Genomic DNA, 6,528 nt, shown 5'->3' on the forward strand with positions numbered 1-6,528 from the left:
TCTGTTTCAGCCCCTCTGTTTCAGCCCCTCTGTTTCTCGCCCTCTGTTTCTGCCCCTCAGTTTCTCGCCCTCTGTTTCAGCCCCTCTGTTTCTCGCCTTCTGTTTCAGCCCCTCTGATTCAGCCCCTCTGTTTCAGCCCTTCTGTTTCAGCCACTCTGTTTCAGCCGCTCTGTTTCTTGCCCTCTGTTTCAGCCCCGCTGTTTCTCGACCTCTGTTTCAGTCCCTCTGTTTCTCACCATCTGTTTCAGCCCCTCTGTTTCGCGCTCTCTGTTTCAGCCCCTCAGTTTCTCACCCTCTGTTTCAGCCTCTCTGTTTCAGCCCCTCTGTTTCTCGCTCTCTGTTTGAGCCCCTCTGTTTCTCGCCCTCTGTTTCAGCCCCTCTGATTCAGCCCCTCTGTTTCTCGCCCTCTGTTTCAGCCCCTCTGTTTCTCGCCCTCTGTTTCAGCCCCTCTAATTAAGCCCCTCTGTTTCAGCCCCTCTGTTTCAGCCCCTCTGTTTCAGCCCCTCTGTTTCTCGCCCTCTGTTTCAGCCCCTCTGTTTCTCGCCCTCTGTTTCAGCCCCTCTGTTTCTCGCCCTCTGTTTCAGCCCCTCTATTTCTCGCCCTCTGTTTCAGCCCCTCTATTATAGCCCCACTGTTTCAGCCCCTTTGTTTCAGCCCCTCTGTTTCTCGCCCTCTGTTTCAGCCGCTCTGTTTCTCGCCCTCTGTATCAGCCCCTCTGTTTCAGCCCCTCTGTTTCAGTCCCTCTGTTTGTCGCCCTCTGTTTCTGGCCCTCTGTTTCAGCCCCTCTATTTCTCGTTCTCTGTTTCAGCCCCTCTGTTTCCGCCCCTCTGTTTCATCCCCTCTGTTTCAGCCCCTCTGTTTCTCGCACTCTGTTTCAGCCCCTCTGTTTCTCGCCCTCTGTATCAGCCGCTTTGTTTCAGCCCCTCTGTTTCAGCCCCTCTGTGTCAGCCCCTCTGTTTCTCACTCTCTGTGTCAGCCCCTCTGTTTCTCGCCCTCTGTTTCAGCCCCTCTGATTCAGCCCCTTTGTTTCTCGCCCTCTGTTTCTCGCCCTCTGTTTCAGCCCCTCTGTTTCTCGCCCTCTGTTTCAGCCCCTCTGTTTCAGCCCCTCTGTTTCAGCCCCTCTGTTTCTCGCCCTCTGTTTCAGCCCCTCTGTTTCTCGCCCTCTGTTTCAGCCCCCCTGTTTCTCGCCCTCTGTTTCAGCACCTGTATTTCTCGCCCTCTGTTTCAGCCCCTCTATTTTAGCCCCACTGTTTCAGCCCCTCTGTTTCAGCCACTCTGTTTCTCGCCCCCTGTGCCAGCCCCTCTGTTTCAGCCCCTCTGTTTCAGTCCCTCTGTTTCTCGCCCTCTGTTTCTGGCCCTCTGTTTCAGCCGCTCTATTTCTCGCTCTCTGTTTCAGCCCTTCTGTTTCCGCCCCTCTGTTTCAGCCCCTCTGTTTCTCGCCCTCTGTTTCAGCCCCTCTGTTTCAGCCCCTCTGATTCAGCCCCTCTGATTCAGCCCGTCTGTTTCTCGCCCTCTGTTTCAGCCACTCTGTTTCAGCCCCTCTGTTTCTTGCCCTCTGTTTCAGCCCCTATGATTCTCGCACTCTGTTTCAGCCCCTCTGTTTCTTGCCCTCTGTTTCAGCCCCTCTGTTACTCGCCCTCTGTTTCAGTCCCTCTGTTTCGCGCTCTCTGTTTCAGCCCCTCTGTTTCAGCCCCTCTGTTTCTCGCCCTCTGTTTCTGCCCGTCTGTTTCTCGCCCTCTGTTTCAGCCCCTCTGTTTCTCGCCCTCTATTTCAGCCCCTCTGTTTTTTCGCCCTCTGTTTCAGCCCCTCTGTTCAGCGCTCTCTGTTTCAGCCCCTCTGTTTCAGCCCCTCTGTTTCTCGCCCTCTTTTTCAGCCCCTCTGTTTCTCGCCCTCTGTTTTCGCCCCTCTCATTCAGCCCCTCTGTTTCAGCCCCTCTAAATCAGCCCCTCTGATTCAGCCCCTCTGTTTCAGCCCCTCTGTTTAAGCCCCTCTGTTTCTCGCCCTCTGTTTCAGCCCCTCTGTTTCTCCCCCTCTGTTTCAGCCCCTCTGTTTCAGTCCCTCTGTTTCTCACCCTCTGTTTCAGCCCCTCTGTTTCTCTCCCTCTGTTTCTCGCCCTCTGTTTCAGCCCCTCTGTTTCTCGCCCTCTGTTTCAGCCCCTCTGTTTCTCGCCCTCTGTTTCAGCCCCTCTGTTTCAGCCCCTCTGTTTCAGCCCCTCTGTTTCAGCCCCTCTGTTTCTTGCCCTCTGTTTCAGCCCCTCTCTTTCTCGCCCTCTGTTTCAGCCTCTCTGTTTCTCGCCCTCTGTTTCAGCCCCTCTGTTACTCGCCCTCTGTTTCAGTCCCTCTGTTTCGCGCTCTCTGTTTCAGCCCCTCTGTTTCAGCCCCTCTGTTTCTCGCCCTCTGTTTCTGCCCGTCTGTTTCTCGCCCTCTGTTTCAGCCCCTCTGTTTCTCGCCCTCTATTTCAGCCCCTCTGTTTTTTCGCCCTCTGTTTCAGCCCCTCTGTTCAGCGCTCTCTGTTTCAGCCCCTCTGTTTCAGCCCCTCTGTTTCTCGCCCTCTTTTTCAGCCCCTCTGTTTCTCGCCCTCTGTTTTCGCCCCTCTCATTCAGCCCCTCTGTTTCAGCCCCTCTAAATCAGCCCCTCTGATTCAGCCCCTCTGTTTCAGCCCCTCTGTTTAAGCCCCTCTGTTTCTCGCCCTCTGTTTCAGCCCCTCTGTTTCTCCCCCTCTGTTTCAGCCCCTCTGTTTCAGTCCCTCTGTTTCTCACCCTCTGTTTCAGCCCCTCTGTTTCTCTCCCTCTGTTTCTCGCCCTCTGTTTCAGCCCCTCTGTTTCTCGCCCTCTGTTTCAGCCCCTCTGTTTCTCGCCCTCTGTTTCAGCCCCTCTGTTTCAGCCCCTCTGTTTCAGCCCCTCTGTTTCAGCCCCTCTGTTTCTTGCCCTCTGTTTCAGCCCCTCTCTTTCTCGCCCTCTGTTTCAGCCTCTCTGTTTCTCGCCCTCTGTTTCAGCCCCTCTGTTTCAGCCCCTCTGTTTCAGCCCCTCTGTTTCTCGCCCTCTGTTTCAGCCCCTCTGTTTCTCGCCCTCTGTTTCTCGCTCGCTGTTTCAGCCCCTTTGTTTCTTGCCGTCTGTTTCAGCCCCTCTGTTTCAGCCCCTCTGATTCAGCCCCTCTGTTTCAGCCCCTCTGTTTCAGCCCCTCTGTTTCTCGCCCTCAGTTTCTGCCCCTCTGTTTCTCGCCCTCTGTTTCAGCCCCTCTGTTTCAGCCCCTCTGTTTCAGCCCCTCTGTTTCAGCCCCTCTGTTTCTCGCCCTCTGTTTCAGCCCCTCTGTTTCACGCCCTCTGTTTCAGCCCCTCTGTTTCAGCCCCTCTGTTTGTTCCCTTCTGTTTCAGCCCCTCTGTTTCTCGCCCTCTGTTTCAGCCCCTCTGTTTCTCGCCCTCTGTTTCAGCCCCTCTGTTTCTCGCCCTCTGTTTCAGCCCCTCTGTTTCAGCCCCTCTGTTTCAGCCCCTCTGTTTCTCGCCCTCTGTTTCTCGCCCTCTGTTTCAGCCCCTCTGTTTCTCGCCCTCTGTTTCAGCCCCTCTGTTTCTCGCCCTCAGTTTCTGCCCCTCTGTTTCTCGCCCTCTGTTTCAGCCCCTCTGTTTCAGCCCCTCTGTTTCAGCCCCTCTGTGTCAGCCCCTCTGTTTCTCACTCTCTGTGTCAGCCCCTCTGTTTCTCGCCCTCTGTTTCAGCCCCTCTGATTCAGCCCCTTTGTTTCTCGCCCTCTGTTTCTCGCCCTCTGTTTCAGCCCCTCTGTTTCTCGCCCTCTGTTTCAGCCCCTCTGTTTCAGCCCCTCTGTTTCAGCCCCTCTGTTTCTCGCCCTCTGTTTCAGCCCCTCTGTTTCTCGCCCTCTGTTTCAGCCCCTCTGTTTCTCGCCCTCTGTTTCAGCACCTCTATTTCTCGCCCTCTGTTTCAGCCCCTCTATTTTAGCCCCACTGTTTCAGCCCCTCTGTTTCAGCCACTCTGTTTCTCGCCCCCTGTGCCAGCCCCTCTGTTTCAGCCCCTCTGTTTCAGTCCCTCTGTTTCTCGCCCTCGGTTTCTGGCCCTCTGTTTCAGCCCCTCTATTTCTCGCTCTCTGTTTCAGCCCTTCTGTTTCCGCCCCTCTGTTTCAGCCCCTCTGTTTCTCGCCCTCTGTTTCAGCCCCTCTGTTTCAGCCCCTCTGATTCAGCCCCTCTGATTCAGCCCGTCTGTTTCTCGCCCTCTGTTTCAGCCACTCTGTTTCAGCCCCTCTGTTTCTTGCCCTCTGTTTCAGCCCCTATGTTTCTCGCCCTCTGTTTCAGCCCCTCTGTTTCTCGCCCTCTGTTTCTCGCTCGCTGTTTCAGCCCCTTTGTTTCTTGCCGTCTGTTTCAGCCCCTCTGTTTCAGCCCCTCTGATTCAGCCCCTCTGTTTCAGCCCCTCTGTTTCAGCCCCTCTGTTTCTCGCCCTCAGTTTCTGCCCCTCTGTTTCTCGCCCTCTGTTTCAGCCCCTCTGTTTCAGCCCCTCTGTTTCAGCCCCTCTGTTTCAGCCCCTCTGTTTCTCGCCCTCTGTTTCAGCCCCTCTGTTTCACGCCCTCTGTTTCAGCCCCTCTGTTTCAGCCCCTCTGTTTGTTCCCTTCTGTTTCTGCCCCTTAGTTTCTCGCCCTCTGTTTTAGCCCCACTGTTTTTCGCCTTCTGTTTCAGCCCCTCTGATTCAGCCCGTCTATTTCAGCCCTTCTGATTCAGCCCCTGTGATTCAGCCCCTCTGTTTCTCGCCCTCTGTTTCAGCCCCTCTGTTTCAGCCCTTCTGTTTCAGACACTCTGTTTCAGCCCCTCTGTTTCTCGACCTCTGTTTCAGTCCCTCTGTTTCTCGCCATCTGTTTCAGCCCCTCTGTTTCGCGCTCTCTGTTTCAGCCCCTCTGTTTCAGCTCCTCTGTTTCTCGCCCTCTGTTTCAGCGCCTCTGTTTCTCGCCCTCTGTTTCAGCCCCTCTGTTTCAGCCCCTCTGTTTCTCGCCCTCTGTTTCAGCCCCTCTGTTTCTCGCCCTCTGTTTCAGCCCCCCTGTTTCTCGCCCTCTGTTTCAGCCCCTCTATTTCTCGCCCTCTGTTTCAGCCCCTCTATTATAGCCCCACTGTTTCAGCCCCTTTGTTTCAGCCCCTCTGTTTCTCGCCCTCTGTTTCAGCCGCTCTGTTTCTCGCCCTCTGTATCAGCCCCTCTGTTTCAGCCCCTCTGTTTCAGTCCCTCTGTTTGTCGCCCTCTGTTTCTGGCCCTCTGTTTCAGCCCCTCTATTTCTCGCTCTCTGTTTCAGCCCCTCTGTTTCCGCCCCTCTGTTTCAGCCCCTCTGTTTCAGCCCCTCTGTATCTCGCCCTCTGTTTCAGCCCCTCTGTTTCTTGCCCTCTGTTTCAGCCACTCTGTTTCTCGCCCTCTGTTTCAGCCTCTCTGTTTCTCGCCCTCTGTTTCAGCCCCTCTGTTTCAGCCCCTCTGTTTCAGTCCCTCAGTTTCAGCCCCTCTGTTTCTCGCCCTCTGTTTCAGCCCCTCTGTTTCTCGCCCTCTGTTTCAGCCTCTCTGTTTCTCGCCCTCTGTTTCAGCCCCTCTGTTTCAGCCCCTCTGTTTCAGCCACTCTGTTTCAGCCCCTCTGTTTCTTGCCCTCTGTTTCAGCCCCTCTGTTTCTCGCCCTCTGTTTCAGCCCCTCTGTTTCTCGCCCTCTGTATCAGCCGCTTTGTTTCAGCCCCTCTGTTTCAGCCCCTCTGTTTCAGCCCCTCTGTTTCTCACTCTCTGTGTCAGCCCCTCTGTTTCTCGCCCTCTGTTTCAGCCCCTCTGATTCAGCCCCTTTGTTTCTCGCCCTCTGTTTCAGCCCCTCTGTTTCTCGCCCTCTGTTTCAGCCCCTCTGTTTCTCGCCCTCTGTTTCAGCCCCTCTGTTTCAGCCCCTCTGTTTCAGCCCCTCTGTTTCTCGCCCTCTGTTTCTCGCCCTCTGTTTCAGCCCCTCTGTTTCTCGCCCTCTGTTTCAGCCCCTCTATTTCTCGCCTCTCTGTTTCAGCCCCTCTATTTTAGCCCCACTGTTTCAGCCCCTCTGTTTCAGCCACTCTGGTTCTCGCCCTCTGTTTCAGCTGCTCTGTTTCTCGCCCTCTGTACCAGCCCCTCTGTTTCAGCCCCTCTGTTTCAGTCCCTCTGTTTCTCGCCCTCTGTTTCTGGCCCTCTGTTTCAGCCCCTCTATTTCTCGCTCTCTGTTTCAGCCCTTCTGTTTCCGCCCCTCTGTTTCAGCCCCTCTGTTTCTCGCCCTCTGTTTCAGCCCCTCTGTTTCAGCCCCTCTGATTCAGCCCCTCTGATTCAGCCCCTCTGTTTCTCGCCCTCTGTTTCAGCCACTCTGTTTCAGCCCCTCTGTTTCTTGCCCTCTGTTTCAGCCCCTATGTTTCTCGCCCTCTGTTTCAGCCCCTCTGTTTCAGCCCCTCTGTTTCAGCCCCTCTGTTTCTCGCCCTCTGTTTCAGCCCCTGTGTTTCTCGCCCTCTGTTTCAGCCCCTCTGTTTCAGCCCCTCTGTTTCTCGCCCTCTGTTTCTGCCCCT

Source organism: Chiloscyllium punctatum, unplaced genomic scaffold (assembly GCF_047496795.1).
Source record: "Chiloscyllium punctatum isolate Juve2018m unplaced genomic scaffold, sChiPun1.3 scaffold_63, whole genome shotgun sequence".
In the NCBI taxonomy this organism is placed as follows: domain Eukaryota; kingdom Metazoa; phylum Chordata; class Chondrichthyes; order Orectolobiformes; family Hemiscylliidae; genus Chiloscyllium; species Chiloscyllium punctatum.